Source organism: Lissotriton helveticus, chromosome 1_1, assembly GCF_964261635.1.
Source record: "Lissotriton helveticus chromosome 1_1, aLisHel1.1, whole genome shotgun sequence".
Taxonomy (NCBI): domain Eukaryota; kingdom Metazoa; phylum Chordata; class Amphibia; order Caudata; family Salamandridae; genus Lissotriton; species Lissotriton helveticus.
In genome coordinates, this window is record NC_136057.1 from 189,755,137 (window position 1) to 189,774,702 (window position 19,566).

Here is a 19,566-nt window from a genome sequence, read left to right on the forward strand (position 1 = left end):
ATATTAAAACCCAGGCCTTTCCTGCAAACGAAAGGCTTATGTTTTGTGAAATGCATTCACGACCGTAGGCAGTTTCTGTCAGTGGACAGCAGAGAGCGCTCCTCTCCTGCTGATGAAATCCACTGAACACATTATAGCGAAGGGAGAAGGGCTTCCTCTTCTGGGTCAGCGGCGGCAGAGACAGCACCAGTGACGGATGCTGACATTACTTTCAGACACTCACAGGCGCCCCTGAGGCTCCGAACCTGCACCTGCCCCGCTCCAGCCCCCGAGGGAGGAGAGAGCCTGGGAATATCTGCACAGGTTTCTGCTCAGGTAGGAGATTGTGAGCACCTTTTGTTGTATTTGCAGAAATAGACTGAATAATCCTGGAGGAAATCTCTACCAGTAACCGGGCTGTGCTAGGCTCTTCTATCCGGAGACCTCTGGGTGAGCTTTCCAAACGGCCCTAGGGGTGTTTGTGTTCATTATTTGTGTTATAGAGGGGATCTGTGCACACTGTACTGCATTTTACTGCCCAGTGAAAAGTCTGCGCACATTGCACTGCATCTTACTGCACTCTGGCAGATCTGTGCACACAGCACTGCTTTATACAGCACTATGAGGAATCTGTGCATGTTGTTCTGCATATTACTGCACTGTGAAAAATCTGTGCATGCTGTACTGATTTTTACTGCACTATGAGGAACCTGTGCACACTGCACAGCTTCTTACTGCCATATGAGTTTTGCACTGCTTTTTATTGTACTATGAGGAACCTGTGCTACTGCAATATGAGTCTTTGCACTGCTTTTTACTGTACTATGAGGAACCTGTGCACACTCAGGGGTGGGGAATTTGTATCGCCCGACGCCCTGGACATGAGGATTCTTGTTGCGGACAAGAAGTTTTATTGCCTGCTTAGTCCTCCGGACAAGTAGACATTCTCTTTAACCCTTGTGCCTCTAATATAATCACAAAGCAGTTATTATCCGATTGGAATATGCAATCTTAGTGAATGCGCCTTTTTTTAGGTAATTATGGTAACTAAAAGCCTGGCTGCAGCTGTGAGAAAGTTTGTGCTGTTGTTTTAATCTCCTCTCTGTTGTTTTATTCTCCCCGTCGGGATGCTCTCCCCTTCGCATCTGCACGCGTATTTAACCTTGCAAGTGCATTTGCAAAAATAAACTTTTGGCATGTCTTTCTGAAAAAGCCAAAAAATACCGTTATTGCTCACTGTATCTGTAAGGTCCGTCAGGGCTGGCTCAAGGGCGGTGCGATCAGTGCCACCGCAAATATATTATGGCTTAAAAACCACCTGCTGCCTCGTTCCTTCCCTCCAGCAATTTTCAGATATCAATAAAAATGTCAAGATTACTCCGGTGATTAATGTTCTTCCTGGAGAGAGAAGGAGTTTTGTCTAGTGGAAGTTTGACTACTCGTAAGTTCGCTCAGAGGGTTACTATGCCTGCTGCTAAAAACGTGTGCCATGCAGATTTCAAAGTGCATGTAATATTAATAGGTAAATAGGTTACTGCTATTGTCAGAGAGATATTTGTTATTTTGCAGTTTATAAGTTAGAATCCTAATAGAGAATAATGAGGTATTAACTGTCATCAAAGGTCTGCATGCAAACTGCAGGGTTTATATTAGACCTACATGTCTTTTTTTGCCCGGCTTTTCCTTAACCTGATCTAGCTGAAAAGGTTCATTTGGGTAGAAATGAATTATTACTATTGAAGAAAACCCCTAACAATTAGTGTTATGTTTTAAATTCTGAATTTGTGCTTTTCCAGACCAAGGACTATATTTGCCAATCAGTAAAGTATGGATGACATGTGACTCTTACATCTTGTCATCCTGTCTTATGTAACGTGTTTCTTACACACTGATTTACACGTGTGATTGTGTATGATGTAAAGTGCTCTGACACCTCACACTGGTATGAGTGGTGCTATAAAACGAAATAAATCTGAGAGACTGGTTATGGAGATTTGAGGGGCACTGTTAGCTGGTGGTAGTGAGGGAATAGGAATCTGTGGTGGAAATGGTCACTCGAGGGCGCCAACAAACATTGTCACACAGGGCGCCACCAATGCTAAAGCCGGCCCTGAGGTCTGTGTTAGAACACCGGTTCCCATATTAGTTATGCTTCCGGGTGCTAAAAGTTGCTGCACATGCGCTCTTAGTTAAACAATAAATATATGTCAATAGTGGTGCTGGGTGGATTCCCCTGCAGTGGTAGATGCCTACGTGAGCGGGGTCAGGGAAGGTGCATGTCGTACGTTATAATTCCTTGAGAGTGTACAGGAATGCTGTGTATGCAAATTCTCGAAAAGAGTAAGAAGTCAGAGGAGCCTTGCGAGCTGAAGTTGAAGGCAAGGAAGCTGAACAAGGAGGATGGGGTGCCACTGGACGCCCTCAATTACATAAAGGGTTACGGATATAAGATGTACTTGTTTGATAAACATACAGATTTCTCACTGCTTAAAAGCCCCTGAAGTCAGCTGTGTGTGAACACCAAAGAGCCTTAAAACCAGTAATGCAGGAAATATTTGATGCACTTGTAGAGAGTTCTGAAGTCCCCGATTCAAGGAACTGCTGGGACATTCCTCTATTTACTGTGCAGAAAGATGCATGCTGCCATTTGTGATGCCATTTTCCACAGGAAAGCAGTTTCTGTCCAGGGGAATAGATAGTCTCATTTGCGTAGGCTCAGTGTCAAGGTTGATAAATATGAAATGCAGGAGCTTCTAGGAGGCACTTACCGAAAGCGCAAAAAACTCCACTAGTGGGAACAAAATCCCAACCAAGAGGCAGGCAGCAAGCAACGGAGTGGGACATTGGTCGTGTTTCAAAATGCTCAATCCTTCTTTTACTACATTGTCTTAAAGGCATATGTTTCTCAATGGAGGTGGTACTGACCTTTCTTCACTGGGAGCTCGCTGTTGGTGGTTAATGCACCCTCTGTGTCCCCTAAGGTGCCCATTCCTCCTTCTCCCTGTCTTCCCCAGTTTTCTAACTTCACTGTTTTCTGTTCCCGTTCAAGTAACCTATCTGATCAGCTGCTACAATTTGTGTTTCACCATAAGTGGCTCACTTACCCTGAGCCCGAGCCTAGACTCTCATGGGGATGATCAGGCTCCCGGGGCGAAACGCTAGTAGTCTGACCCGCTCTGTGCGCTCTCCCCCACTTTCCTCAGGTATTTGGATCCTTTTCTCTAAATACCTCCTTTGTTTAATGCCACACCATAATCATAAATGCCCACCTCAAGCTGTTCTCTAGTGCCCACATATCTGCTTTGAATCCTTCAGTTGCTTGTGCCCAGCCTGTCTCTTCCTCCCACCACATTCACTGAACTTTTAGCACCACATTCTAGTGCTATATCTCAGTCGTTCAGAAGTTCTCCCCTACTAGCCAGTACTTGTTGTTGATATTATAGTGCTTCACACTTCACTCGTGTTCTTTTCAAGCACTATGAAAACAGACTTTACCACTACTTAATCAGATGATAATCAGTGACCTTAGAAGGCTGAATGATGGAGGCTGCCCTGCCAGGGTTTTAATAATCTTCTCTTCCAGCTCGAGCCCAAAACTAAGAGAACATTTAAAGTGCCATCATCCCTCCTTCTGTTCGAGTATAATCCTGGGTGGAAGCTATCTAGATCCTAACACCTAAATGCCACAGTAATGGGACACCTAAATGCCACAGTAATGGGGGAAACAAAGGCACACAGCTTGTTATCACTTAAGTAAAAAAAGCTAAGATTTGGAGGCTGGTTTTTGATTTTCTGTAGCTCCTATATGTAACACATATGCATGCACTGTAAAAATTTCAGCTGTATAAGTACGTATGAGTATTTATAGGAATGACAAAATAAATAGCAATTCCTAACTTTTTTAATTTAATAATTTCATAGCGCTACTTATCCCACTGTAAGGTGCCTGGGCGCTTTACATCTCCAGGGGTGTGGAATTTTAAAAAAAACTGTACTTGTCCAAGGGACAAAGGGATACAATAATCTTCTAGCCCTGTAAAGAAATCCACTAGTCCCACGCACTCTATGAAACCAAAAGCTATACAGACTAGCAAGGACTTTACTAGTCAACTATAAAACCCAAAGTATACATGACTATCTCTGCCTCTTTGCCCTTGCAAACTCTCCTATTATAAAGTATTACCTTCCACACTGTTTTCTTGCTATCAGCAGTAATCATTTGCCTTTGCAATAACTTGCCATAGGGCCCATACCAATTCCACATCTTCATCATAGGGTTCATAACCCGCCTGTTCTCTTTTCTCACAACAAGGGTTTCACACACTTACTGTTAAATTACACCACTCCCTTACTACAAATATACCTTCACACTATATACATTGGAATGGATATCCCTCTGACTACCCATTCCATGACCTTCTCTCCACTCCCTCATCACAGGCTCTGTACCCCTAGCACATTTCACTACAAGTTCTCCTCCCCTCTCATAAGAGGTTTTATTCCATCTCCAGTTTCACCATAGGCTTCATCCCTTCCAAAACCCTCTCTTGTCTACTGTTGCTACCTTGCCTCCACTTATCACAGGCTGCTCAGCCTTCTTTACCCCCTCTGCGATCTCATCTAAGTGCTCTGAGCAACCGTTTTACCTTAACCAGCTCACTTTGCTTCCTGCCTTCCATCAGCCCTGCCAACTGCCTCCACAGAAACAGAGGAAAGAGTCAAAATTGAGAAGCCTGCACAATACAGCTCTGAGAGTGGATAATTCAATAGCATAATACCCGAATCAATGAAGGGAATGTTATGAGACTCACAGATGGCACGGAGGTAGACCTCAAGGGGACCAGGCTGGACTGAGGTGGAGAGAACAGACACCCAAGCTGTGAATTATTGAAAAAATCACCAGGCAATATTCAGTGAGCTATAAACTGGCATCAAGCACCTGCATGTAAACTGCAAGAGACGGGTTATGAACCTTGTTTGTTCTCAATCTGTTATTATAAGGCTGCTAAATAGTTTTTTTGAGCATTATTAATAGACCATCCAGGCAGTGTCATATTTTAAACCCCAACTTTCAATTTCTACCAGCCAAACAATCGTGGCATATAATCCCTACCACTAAAGACTGTTTATGACACTACACACTTGTGTGATTAATAGTCAGTGTATAATGTGTGTGAGATGTAAAGCGCTCAGGCACCTTACAGTGGGATAAGTAGCGCTATGAAAGTATTAAATTAAAAAAGTTAGGAATTGCTATTTATTTTGTCATTCCTATAAATACTCATACGTACTTATTCAGCTGAAATTTTTACAGTGCATGCATATGTATTACATATAGGAGCTACAGAAAATCAAAAACCAGCCTCCAAATCTTAGCTTTTTTTTTACTTAAGTGATAACAAGCTGTGTGCCTTTGTTTCCCCCATTACTGTGGCATTTAGGTGTTAGGATCTAGATAGCTTCCACCCAGGATTATACTCGAACAGAAGGAGGGATGATGGCACTTTAAATGTTCTCTTAGTTTTGGGCTCGAGCTGGAAGAGAAGATTACTAAAACCCTGGCAGGGCAGCCTCCATCATTCAGCCTTCTAAGGTCACTGATTATCATCTGATAAAGTAGAGGTAAAGTCTGTTTTTATAGTGCTTGAAAAGAACACGAGTGAAGTGTGAAGCACTATAATATCAACAACAAGTACTGGCTAGTAGGGGAGAACTTGTGAACGACTGAGATATAGCACTAGAATGTGGTGCTAAAAGTTCAGTGAATGTGGTGGGAGGAAGAGACAGGCTGGGCACAAGCAACTGAAGGATTCAAAGCAGATATGTGGGCACTAGAGAACAGCTTGAGGTGGGCATTTATGATTATGGTGTGGCATTAAACAAAGGAGGTATTTAGAGAAAAGGATCCAAATACCTGAGGAAAGTGGGGGAGAGCGCACAGAGCGGGTCAGACTACTAGCGTTTCGCCCCGGGAGCCTGATCATCCCCATGAGAGTCTAGGCTCGGGCTCAGGGTAAGTGAGCCACGTATGGTGAAACACAAATTGTAGCAGCTGATCAGATAGGTTACTTGAACGGGAACAGAAAACAGTGAAGTTAGAAAACTGGGGAAGACAGGGAGAAGGAGGAATGGGCACCTTAGGGGACACAGAGGGTGCATTAACCACCAACAGCGAGCTCCCAGTGAAGAAAGGTCAGTACCACCTCCATTGGGAAACATATGCCTTTAAGACAATGTAGTAAAAGAAGGATTGAGCATTTTGAAACACGCCCAATGTCCCACTCCGTTGCTTGCTGCCTGCCTCTTGGTTGGGATTTTGTTCCCACTAGTTGAGTTTTTTGCGCTTTCAGTAAGTGCCTCCTAGAAGCTCCTGCATTTCATATTTATCAACTTTGACACTGAGCCTACGCAAATGAGACTATCTATTCCCCTGGACAGAAACTGCTTTCCTGTGGAAAATGGCATCACAAATGGCAGCATGCATCTTTCTGCACAGTAAATAGAGGAATGTCCCAGCAGTTCCTTGAATCGGGGACTTCAGAACTCTCTACAAGTGCATCAAATATTTCCTGCATTACTGGTTTTAAGGCTCTTTGGTGTTCACACACAGCTGACTTCAGGGGCTTTTAAGCAGTGAGAAATCTGTATGTTTATCAAACAAGTACATCTTATATCCGTAACCCTTTATGTAATTGAGGGCGTCCAGTGGCACCCCATCCTCCTTGTTCAGCTTCCTTGCCTTCAACTTCAGCTCGCAAGGCTCATCTGACTTCTTACTCTTTTCGAGAATTTGCATACACAGCATTCCTGTACACTCTCAAGGAATTACAACGTACGACATGCACCTTCCCTGACCCCGCTCACGTAAGCATCTACCACTGCAGGGGAATCCACCCAGCACCACTATTGGCATATCTTTATTGTTTAACTAAGAGCGTATGTGCAGCAACTTTTAGCACCCGGAAGCATAACTAATATGGGAGCCGGTGTTCTAACACAGACCTCAGGGCCGGCTTTAGCATTGGTGGCGCCCTGTGTGACAATGTTTGTTGGCGCCCTCGAGTGACCATTTCCACCACAGATTCCTATTCCCTCACTACCACCAGTTAACGGTGCCCCTCAAATCTCCATAACCAGTCTCTCAGATTTATTTCGTTTTATAGCACCACTCATACCAGTGTGAGGTGTCAGAGCACTTTACATCATACACAATCACACGTGTAAATCAGTGTGTAAGAAACACGTTACATAAGACAGAGGATTACAAGATGTAAGAGTCACATGTCATCCATACTTTACTGATAGGCAAATATAGTCCTTGGTCTGGAAAAGCTCAAATTCAGAATTTAAAACATAACTCTAATTGTTAGGGGTTTTCTTCAATAGTAATAATTCATTTCTACCCAAATGAACCTTTTTAGCTAGATCATGTTAAGGAAAAGCCGGGCAAAAAAAGACATGTAGGTCTAATATAAACCCTGCAGTTTGCATGCAGACCTTTGATGACAGTTAATACCTCATTATTCTCTATTAGGATTCTAACTTATAAACTGCAAAATAACAAATATCTCTCTGACAATAGCAGTAACCTATTTACCTATTAATATTACATGCACTTTGCAATCTGCATGGCACACGTTTTTAGCAGCAGGCATAGTAACCCTCTGAGCTAACTTACGAGTAGTCAAACTTCCACTAGACAAAACTCCTTCTCTCTCCAGGAAGAACATTAATCACCGGAGTAATCTTGACATTTTTATTGATATCTGAAAATTGCTGGAGGGAAGGAACGAGGCAGCAGGTGGTTTTTAAGCCATAATATATTTGCGGTGGCACTGATCGCACCGCCCTTGAGCCAGCCCTGACGGACCTTACAGATACAGTGAGCAATAACGGTATTTTTTGGCTTTTTGGCAGGGCCGGCTGGGGAGCTCAGAAAGACATGCCAAAAGTTTATTTTTGCAAATGCACTTGCAGGGTTAAATACGCGTGCAGATGCGAAGGGGAGAGCATCCCGATGGGGAGAATAAAACAACAGAGGGGAGATTAAAACAACAGCACAAACTTTCCCACAGCTGCAGCCAGGCTTTTAGTTACCATAATTACCTAAAAAAAGGCGCATTCACTAAGATTGCATATTCCAATCGGATAATAACTGCTTTGTGATTATATTAGAGGCACAATGGTTAAAGAGAATGTCTACTTGTCCGGAGGACTAAGCAGACAATAAAACTTCTTGTCCGCAACAAGAATCCTCATGTCCAGGGCGTCGGGCGATACAAATTCCCAACCCCTGCATCTCACACACATTATACACTGACTATTAATCATACAAGTGTGTAGTGTCATAAACAGTCTTTAGTGGTAGGGATTATATGCCACGATTGTTTGGCTGGTAGAAATTGAAAGTTGGGGTTTAAAATATGACACTGCCTGGATGGTCTATTAATAATGCTCAAAAAAACTATTTAGCAGCCTTATAATAACAGATTGAGAACAAACAAGGTTCATAACCCGTCTCTTGCAGTTTACCTGCAGGTGCTTGATGCCAGTTTATAGCTCACTGAATATTGCCTGGTGATTTTTTCAATAATTCACAGCTTGGGTGTCTGTTCTCTCCACCTCAGTCCAGCCTGGTCCCCTTGAGGTCTACCTCCGTGCCATCTGTGAGTCTCATAACATTCCCTTCATTGATTCGGGTTTTATGCTATTGAAATATCCACTCTCAGAGCTGTATTGTGCAGGCTTCTCAATTTTGACTCTTTCCTCTGTTTCTTTGGAGGCAGTTGGCAGGGCTGATGGAAGGCAGGAAGCAAAGTGAGCTGGTTAAGGTAAAACGGTTGCTCAGAGCACTTAGATGAGATTGCAGAGGGGGTAAAGAAGGCTGAGCAGCCTGTGATAAGTGGAGGCAAGGTAGCAACAGTAGACAAGAGAGGGTTTTGGAAGGGATGAAGCCTATGGTGAAACTGGAGATGGAATAAAACCTCTTATGAGAGGGGAGGAGAACTTGTAGTGAAATGTGCTAGGGGTACAGAGCCTGTGATGAGGGAGTGGAGAGAAGGTCATGGAATGGGTAGTCAGAGGGATATCCATTCCAATGTATATAGTGTGAAGGTATATTTGTAGTAAGGGAGTGGTGTAATTTAACAGTAAGTGTGTGAAACCCTTGTTGTGAGAAAAGAGAACAGGCGGGTTATGAACCCTATGATGAAGATGTGGAATTGGTATGGGCCCTATGGCAAGTTATTGCAAAGGCAAATGATTACTGCTGATAGCAAGAAAACAGTGTGGAAGGTAATACTTTATAATAGGAGAGTTTGCAAGTGCAAAGAGGCACGCGGCGGGATGCCTGGCTTTCACCTTGCGGATACCCTGCCGGGGTTATCTCACAGGGGAATACCAGGACGGGTTCCCTAAGCAAGCGCTTAGAAACCGCTTGGTGATTTGCGCTATATAAATTCCTGTACATTTACATTACATTTACAGAGATGGTCATGTATACTTTGGGTTTTATAGTTGACTAGTAAAGTCCTTGCTAGTCTGTATAGCTTTTGGTTTTATAGAGTGTGTGGGACTAGTGGATTTCTTTACAGGGCTAGAAGATTATTGTATCCCTTTGTCCCTTGGACAAGTACAGTTTTTCAAAAATTCCACACCCCTGACACTGCACAGCTGTTTACTACACTGTAAGAAATATGTGCACGCTGCACTGCATCATACTACAATATGAGGGATCTGCACTGAATCTTACATTGGGAAATGTGCACATTCTGCACTACTTTATACTACACTATGAAAATTCTGTGCACCTTGTATCTAATTACACTGAATAATCTGTTCACACCGCACTTTTTTCTGTGTGATTGCAAAATAAGGGATGCACTGCTTTTTCCTGCATTGAAGAATCTGTGTACACTGCATTGTTGTTTACTGCGCTTAGTGTACACACTTTCATTACATTTACTAGACTATGATAAAGCATTGCACGGTGCTTTTTGTTGCACTGTAAGAAGTATGTGCATACTGTTCTACTGTTTACAACAGATTGAGAAATAAGGGCACGCTGCACAGCTTTTTGCTGCACTAGGAGACATCAATGTACACTCCAGTGCTGTTTACTGCACTCTGACGAATCTATACACACTCCAATGCTGTTTAAGTATGAGAAGTATGTGCACTATGGATTGTGCATTCTGAACTCCTGCTTAATGCACTTTGAGAAATCTTTTAACACTGAGATTTTTTCTGCACAGTAAGGAATATGTGCATATCTCATTGTTTTTCTGCTACACTGTTAGAACATTATTAGCACTTCACTCCTTTACATTGTACTCTGAGAAATCTGCACACACTGTACTTCTTTTCACTATAACACGAGAAATATGTCCACTGCACAGCTTCTTCCTGCACTGAGAGTTATTTACAACTTAAACAGGAAATCTGTTTACACTGCACTGCTTTTCACTATAACATGATAAATATGTTCTCTGCACTTGTTCTTCCTGCACTGAGAGGTATTTACAACTTAAACAGTAAATCTGTGCACACTGCACTGCTTTTCACTACACTAAGAAATATGTGCACACTACACTGCATTTACCAAACTAAAAAATCTGTGCACTCTTTACTGCTTTTTACTACACTACAAGGACATACTTAAAGTAAACTTGTTGACTGCACTGCTTTGCTTTTGACCATGATATGATAAATCTGTCACACTGCACTGTTTTTTACTACACTATGAGAAGTGTATGCACACTGCACTGCTTTATACTGCACTGTGAGAAATCTGTGCACACTGACTGCTCCATGAGGGAATTTACAGGGCACTGCTTTTAATAAGCCAGTAAAGGGGGACTTCCAGAAGAAGAAATGTGTGCATGATGCTCTACAATATATTACTACACTATGAAAGATGTTGAAAGAAAAGGTAATCTGTACACAGTGCAGTGCTTTTTCCTCACTTTCTACTTGTAGGTTACAAAAGTGGAAGTATGTGCTGTACGTCAGTCCAATTGGCTTTAGAACCGGCGTGTCATCGGGTGCCCTTGTAACTCCAGTTTGGGCTGGCTTCAGATGCTTCTGTGTTTCAAAATGTCATGATGAAAATGTTCAAGAGCATCTCAAATGTAATAATATTTCAGGATGGCATCTTGATATTTGCTGATACGAAAGAAGTTCATGACAAACATGTTGTAAGAGTGCTGTCCACCTTGGAATCCAGTGGTGTTGTTATCAGGGAAGACAAATGTATCTTTGGAGTATATTACGTTTAGTACCTAGGGGATGTATGACGTTACAACACATGCTTTTACCACGCATGCTGTTACAACGCGAGTTTTACAACGTAAACCTTTACAACGCATAGCGCTTTGGGGTGCTGGATAGTGAATCGTTTAATTTACTATTCCAACTCCAGTCCCCGTGGACACTAGGGAAGGTGTTGGATAATACATTAAATCTATTCCCTATCCTAGAGCGCCCCCCAGCGCAATGCGTTGTAATGGTTTTCGTTGTAAAACCTGCGTTGTAATAGCACTGCGTTGTAAAAGTTTCGTTGTAAAGGATGTTTCCCGTACCTAGGCCATCTGTTGACATCAGAAGTGGTTAAACCCAAACCGAGCGTTATTGATGGTATTGTAAATGCACCACATCCAATGGATAAGGGCATCTCTGTTTTTTTTTTTTTTAGGTCTTTGTGAATTCTATGCAAAGTTTATAAAAAATGTACGGACCTGACTGAATGATTTAGGCAATAGTTAAAAAAAAAATTTGAATTTGAATAGTTTTCAATATGTCAACAAAGTTTTGATTGCATCAAACAAAATATTTTCACTACCTCCCCACTACAGTCTTGTATGGAAGGATGCAAACATTGTGAGAATGTAGCTACTATTGCGTACTGCGTATGGCTGTTTTGCCACATGTGAAGAATGGCAAGGAAGTCACTGTATGGTCTGCTTGCAGAAGGATGAACGGATTAGAAACAAAAAATTCTGTAATAGAAAAAGAAATGTTGGTATGTCTTTGGGGTGTTGACAAGTTTAAGATATATCTCTGGGGTAGAATATCTTGTTTAAAGACAGATCACAGACCACTCGTTGATATTTTGTCTAGAAACAAAATCTAAAAAGCCACGGCCAGATTATCTATCAAAGTATTGAAGTTTAACTTTAGAGTGATTCACATTGCGGAAGGAAAGAACGTTAAAACTAACAAGTAAAGTAAGTAATCGTTTGTAAAGCGCAGCGAATGCCGAAGCGTCTTGGCAGTGAAAGTAGTGTGCACTTCACCTGAGAGAAGCCCAGAGTATAGTTACTGCTTACTTGGACGGTAATAACCAGGTCTTAAGCATCTTCCTGAACAGGAGTCTGTTTGATCGTAATCTAGTTAGAACTGGCAGCGTATTCCAAAGCTTAGCTGCCCTATGGGAGAGACTTCTTCCGCCCCATCTTGCCCTTCAAATTCTAGGGACCTGAACCAGCCCCCTGCTGGCTGATCTGAAGTAGCGCCGCAGGACATGCAAGGAAAAAAGTTTCTGTACCTCCCGAGGCCCTCCCCCATGTAGCGCTTTATGTACCAGACAAGGAGCCTTAAATTCGATTATTTGCTGGACCAGTGGAGGTCCCTAATGCTGTTGGAAATGGGATGACATTTAAGGATGTCCAGCAGCACCTGCACTGCGGCGTTCTGCTCGAACTGAAGTTTTGATAGTAGGCGTTTATCATTGACAAGGAAAAGAGCATTGCAATAGTCAATGCTAGAAAGAATTAGGGCAACTATTACGGTTTGTTTCAGTTCTTCTCTCAATGAAAGGGAGAATCTTACGCAGGGATTTTTAGAAGGAAGAAACATAAGGAGGTGTGGAAGCAAGTTATTGATAACCCACTGGTGCAGGGTCACCCTTTTGTCCACGGGTTCTTAACAAGTAAAGAGGAATCGACACTGGAGCAAAGTCCAAACCATATGTCATTTATTAGCATTCATGAATGGGGCCTCATCCGACAAGCACCATGGAAATACTCAAGGAGCAAGCACCCCGAATGATGGTTACATAGGTTTTTATAGCAAAGATCACAAACAAGGGACGCCCAGAGGTAAATAGAGCTTTGGGAAAAACAAACAAAGGAAGTAAAGGTAAGAATCAACAGCCTTGGTGCCTTGTGCAATTGTCGCGTACTGAAGCTGCACAACAAGATATGCTATCTAGGTAAACTTTACTTGAAGCTTTACCATTCTCTGAAAAACCCCAAGCGGGCGCCAGCTGTTCTTTTGCACTGACTCTGCATGTATACACAGCCTACAATACCCCAATTTAGATTATTTACCAATGTTTATGCAGGTGCGGTATCAAGCAGAAAGCTGAGGCTTAGATCCCAATTCCTTCATTTCTCCTTCTTGGTATCGATACAACTACAGGTCGGAGAGAGATCCAGGCACCACTGAACACGTATCCCCTCTGAATCTAGTTCTACCGATTCTGTGATCCTACCGTGTCACAGCCGAACCGTTGCACTAACTGAAACCAGTCCTCCGGTATCTCGATCTGCTCCTTCCCTTCCTTGGTCGTAAATCGTACCTTGTTGCTGAAGGCGTAGTTGATCAGGAAACAAAATGTCTTCGTTCAGAGGAGCAATACTTTTCTGAGTCTGTAAGTTGTCTTTCAGATTGTTTCTGCCTACTGGATGGAGAACAGTTGCTGGGATTCGCTTGCAGTGTGTAGCATTGATGCAATGGCGTCTGTAGGTGACACGGATAGCAGTTCGTAAGCAAAACTTTCTCTGCGTTCTTCAAGCGAGGTTCCAGATTTTTAGAACGATGGAAAATCTTTATCAAAAAAACTCCCCAGGTTGGAGACCATGAGCCGGACCTTCTGATTTGTATGGAATAGTTCATGCAAAATGTAAATAAATGTAAATGTAGTGCTTTTATATAGCGCACGAATCACCCCCGAAGGGGTCTCAAGGCGCTGTGGACATAGCGCTGTGGAAAACTTCCTGGCCTTTCCTTGTGAAGTGCCCACTCCTGGGCACCCCCAAGGTGAAGTCAGTCATCCTAGCGCTGTTGGAGCCGTTGTGGAGATTAAGCAAGCTATTGCCCAGAGTTGCAGAGTGGGACCCATGATTAGAATAGGCACTGAGGCGAGAATTATCAGGTCTGGGGAAAATGAGCCCAAGACCCGCCGAGGTGGGAATTGAACCCTAGTCCGGGCCAGACCTCTGCATCAGGGTCTGCCGCTCTAACCATTGAGCCACACTTCTCCACGTAAATCAGAGACAGCTTTTCAGTTAAAAAGATTTCAGGTAATCGCTCAAAACAGGGTACCGTATTCCTTTGATTACATTTGGCCTTGTGGGTCCCCATACATTCATAGGCTTACCAAAGACGATCTCGTGGGGAGAAAGTTCATTCCTACTATGTGGAATGGAACGAACAGATAACAATGCTAGAGGCAAGGCATCTGGCAAATTAATGCCCCTTGTTGCTTGTATCTTTGCTAGTTTTAACTTCAATGTGGCATTATACTTTTCAACCAGACCCGCTGCCTGGGGATTATTAGCAGCATGAAACTTCTGCTTTACTCCTTAACACTTCATTAGGTACTCTATTATCTGGCCAGTGAAGTGGGGGCTGTTGTCACTCCATAGGACGCTACAAATTCCGAAGCAGGAAACAAACTCTTCTATCAAGATTTTAGCTGTTGTCTTTGGTGGGATAAGCTTCTACCCACTTACTAAAGGAACAAACCACTACTAGTGCATACTTTAAATTGTTACAGCGTTCTAATTGAATATAATCCATTTGGAGTGCTTCAAAGGGAATCTGAGGTGGGGAAAATCTACCAGTAGGGGTTGATACTCCCATCCTAGTACTGTGCTGTAGACATATCATGCAATGTTTAATTAAGTTCTCAGCCGTTTTCTGAATGTGCTTATTAGACCAAACCTGTTCTAGTTGGGAGACTGTGAGCCCGATTCACAGAACTAACTTAAGACAAAATCCTAAACTTACTACTTTTGGTATTCACAGAAGTTAGGATTTTGTCTTAAGATGGACTTAAGACAGACTTAAGACAGACTTAAGTTAGTATTCTGTCTTAAGTCTGTCTTAAGTCTGTCTTAAGTCTGTCTTAAGACAAAATCCTAACTTCTGTGAATACCAAAAGTAGTAAGTTTAGGAATTTGTCTTAAGTTAGTTCTGTGAATCGGGCCCCAAGTTTTTGGCACGAATGTGAACAGGTCCATGAGCCATAGTCACAAAAGGTAATAAATAAGCATAGGGCAACTTCCATTTAGACATATCTTTTCACCTCCAACATCCCTCGTCATCTAACTTTCCTTCCTTTTGCCATTCTGCCCTTTCTTGTTCAGTGGCTGACTGGTGTATTTCTTTAATGTCTGTATATATGTTTTCCCATCTTTCAGCTTGGGATTGTAGCACATACATTTTACTGGTGGGTGCACTTGCAGTTTCTCGTGTAACTTCGTCAGTGAAAGCATTTCCTTGTCCTACTTTGTCTATAACCTTTTTGTGGGCACTACATTTGATAATGGCGACACTCTTTGCCAATGTCAAGGCAGTAAGAAGACTATTTAGCAATTCGCCATGTTGTATTTTAGAACCGTGGGAGGTTAGGAATCCCCGTTCCTTCCAAAGCTTGCCAAAATTGTGTGCCACACCAAATGCCTACTGGCTATCTGTAAAAATATATTCTGATAATCCCTGACTGAGTTCGCAAGCCCTCAAAAGGGTAATGAGTTCAGCAGCTTGGGCAGATTTTTGTGGTATACAAGCTGTTTCTACCACTGTCTGTAATGTGGTAATGGCATAGCATGCAGAGGTAGTGCCATCAGGTAGTTTTAAACAATTGCCATCCACCCATAGTTCTCCCTCAGGATCTGACAAAGGTGTATCTTTAAGATCTATTCTTCCTTTAGTTTATTCTTCTGTTAGGAAAATACAATCGTGCAACTCATGAATTTGTCAAACATCTCTTGAGTGTCATATGAGGTACCAAAAGCATAATTTCATAGCCTGTGAGCCTAGCGCTAGTCAACTGTTGTGTCTTAGTCTGATTCAGGAGTGCATCTACAGAATGTGGTACCATAGCCATAAGCTTGTTACTTAACACTATCCCCTCAGATTGTCGAGATGGCGGTAGCGGCAACCACTCTAAGACAACCTGGAAGTCCTCTGGCCACTGGGTCTAATACAGCTGAGAAATAAGCACATGGACGATGCTTATTACCATAAGGTTGTGTCAAAACTGACAATGCACATCCTTCTCTCTTGTGTACATACAGTATGAAAGGTTTTGCATAGACTGGAGTGCCTAACACTGGAGCAGAACAAAGGGACGCACCAGCTGCTTATATGCCTCCTGACATTCAGATGTCCATGGTAGAGGAGAGTGTCTTTAGTAACAAGGGACAAAAAAGGTTTAATGATAAGTGAGAAGTTGGGATCCACTGTCTACAGCAGGAAGTAATACCAATAAGTGCCCTGACTTCTTTTTTAGTACTTGCAATAGGAATTTTTAGGTTCGTTTGAATCCTGTCTTTAGTCAGAGTGCGGCCTTTTTTAGACAAGAGGTGACCCAAATAGTTGACCTCAGATTGACAATATTGCAGCTTATTCTTAGAGACTTTATGTCCCTTAACAGCAAGATGATGCAATAGAGAGAGAGTGGCTTCTTTACAGTGGACAACTGTGTCGGCGGCTAGCAAAATGTCATCAACATATTGCACAAGTGTAACTCCTGGTGGCAAAATAAGTTCATCCAACTGTTGTTTAAGTGCCTGACTGTAAATGCTAGGACTTTCTGTATAGCCCTGTGGAGCCCTACAAAATCTAAATGAGCAGCCCCGTAATGAAAACCAAAATAGATATCTACTATTCTCATGTATAGGAATAGAGAAAAAGGCGTTTTGAGGTCAATAAAAGAAAATACAATGGCTGTGGGTGGGATTAATGTCAACAAGGTTGTAATATCAGAGACGACAGGATATTGAGGAATCACTGTTTTGTTGACTTCCCTTAAGTCAATCACGAATCGGTAAACCTTGTCCCCTCTTCCATCGCCCTGTTTTAGGATGGGGAGAATGGGGCTATTGCATACATAAGAGGAAACTTCCTCAACAACTCCTGTACGTATCATGTCGTCAATGATAGATATCAATGCATCCTCACCTTCTGTTGATATTTTAGATTGTGGGACCCTTGGTAAGGAAGCATCCTCCCGAACCTGTATGTGCACTGGGGAAATGTCCATTCTACCCACATATGTATCAGCAGTAGCCCAAACACATAAGGGAATAGAATCAAGATCCGAACATAAAGAAAAATTGTATTGTTTAGGCAATGTATTTTTCCCAAAAATAACACGTACTCCAGATGGGGAACAATGTATAGTAGTATGGAAATATTTCAAAAGATCAAGTCCCATCAAATTATCTGCGGCGTGTGGGGGAAGTAGAAAAGAGGCTGAAGTGATAACATTTTAACCTGCAAAGGTAGTTTCTGAGACACAGGGCTAGGAGTTGGTGTTCCATCAAACCCTATCGATGTAATTACTTGTCCAGACAAGGGTGTCCCAGGGACCAGTTTCTGAGATATCGCTCTACTTGTCGTATCTACTATAAATTTCTGGTCCTGCCCAAGTATGGCTGCTGTTATATATGGCCCTGACTGGTCTACAGGTATCTCAACTGGTCCTTCTTGTGCTACGCTGTCCTAGGCAAAATTGTGTTTCTACAGTTTCCTCTGATTCCCAATCCTCCATAGAATATTGATTATTTCATTGATCAAAGTAATTTCCTGACCTATTTCTCTCTTGAGCTTGAACCTGCTGTGGCTGCTGTCGAGGAGCTGAAGTCCCCCGACTAGCATTCACCTGTCCTCTTCCTCTCCCACCAGCAGCTAAAACTGGGCATTCAGAATGCCAATGTCCTCTTTCCTTGCAATAAGCATATTGATCATCATCCTAATGGAGTCTGTCTACGGGGTGGCCCTACTGGAGGTGTTTGTCTAAAATTCTCACCATAGGTTTGACCACGACCTCGACCTTGGGGTCCATAGGCCTGGGCCATCATTACTTTAGTTTTCAATTCTTTTAGTTTCTCCTTTTTTTCGTTCTTGCTCAGTGGTCACCTGATTCTGATAATACTGAGCCATATTAGCTTTCGGGGTTACTGAAGCACATGTACTTTCAGAATTCTTTAAACGTACCGATATCTCGGGAAGCAAATTTCCCATGAATCGATCTACAAATAAATGTGCACCTGTAGGTAGCTACAGCCTCTCCCTGTTTTTGTTTACAAGCCGTAAGAAGTGCCCAATCTATTTTCCTGGCTGGAACCATCATTTTTAGGTCTTGGCTGGCGTTGGAGCTCGCATTCGTTCCTCGCCTCAAGACTTATAGTAAACAAGAAGGGGACTCGAAGTTCCGCCCCTCATTTCCATTGGGTAGCATCAGCGTTTATGGTAAAAGCTGGCTTCCCATTGGACCGGAGGCTTTTGCGTTGCATCCCTTTGGCTTTTTGTTGGAATGGCTCACCTGATTCACGGCTGTCATGAAGACTTTTCTTATCTGCTTGTTTATTTAACAAGCAGATAAGAAAAGTCTTCACAAAATCTGTGAAGCAGGCACGGAGCTCAGAGTCGCACGGGGTCACGGGGAGGACAAGGCAATGGTGAGCGCTTGTTCCTCTCGTGCTTAGTGTGTCAACAGTGGAAATCGTGTGGAGACCAAAATGAAAGTATCTTATGGCATTCAGCGACTCTTCTGAAGCAACGCTCTGGTATTGTCAGTGAGTGCAAGATAAATTGGTCTATATACTGTCAAGGAAATTGCTGCTGTAGGTTGCAGCACTTCTGACCTAGATGGGAGGCATATGACACCCATGAGCATATTTTGCTGAAATGACATGCAGAGTGTTTTATGATTGCCCTTGTATCGAGGCGCTGACTTCCGAGTCCATGGTTTCGAAACGAGTGTCAGAGTAATAAAAGTTGCGACTGCGGTTGACCTTCAGAAATGTCAGAACACTCAATTTGGAAACAAAAATCATACATAAAAAGGTTTCAATTGGATTGCCCATTACATGAAACCAGTCTTGAAACTCTCCTGTGTGAAATGCCACTGGAGAAAATGGCTGCCGGGCTGCGATTTTATTCTATCTTGCAATTGCAGATAGTATGCGTTTTACTTCTACGGTTGGATATCTTGGGTCCGATTCACAGAACTAACTTAAGACAAAATCCTAAATTTACTACTTTTGGTATTCACAGAAGTTAGGATTTTGTCTTAAGTTTGTCTTAAGACAGACTTAAGTTAGGATTTTGTCTTAAGTCTGTCTTAAGACAAAATCCTAACTTCTGTGAATACCAAAAGTAGTAAGTTTAGGATTGTGTCTTAAGTTAGTTCTGTGAATCGGGCCCCTTGTGGTGGCGGTGCTGACGTGTTTATATGTAACCTCGTAGGGGTTAAATCCCTGCCGTAGAGAGTCATTAGCTCGGCTGCTATTGCTGGCACTTCTCAGATGGCTGCTACGATCTGGTTTGCTATGTTATCAGCAGTTGTTTAGC

At 42.6% G+C, this 19,566-nt stretch overlaps 1 protein-coding gene across 1 annotated transcript in view; it reads left to right on the forward strand.

The window, feature by feature from the left end:
- The first annotated feature begins 214 nt into the window (after nucleotides 1-214).
- Nucleotides 215-19,566, forward strand: part of LOC144783972 (uncharacterized) — a 206,097-nt gene continuing 186,745 nt past the window's right edge. Inside the window, exon 1 of the mRNA XM_078662709.1 lies at nucleotides 215-315. The gene's annotated coding sequence lies outside the window, so the exon portion shown is untranslated. The remainder of the gene's footprint in view (nucleotides 316-19,566) is intronic.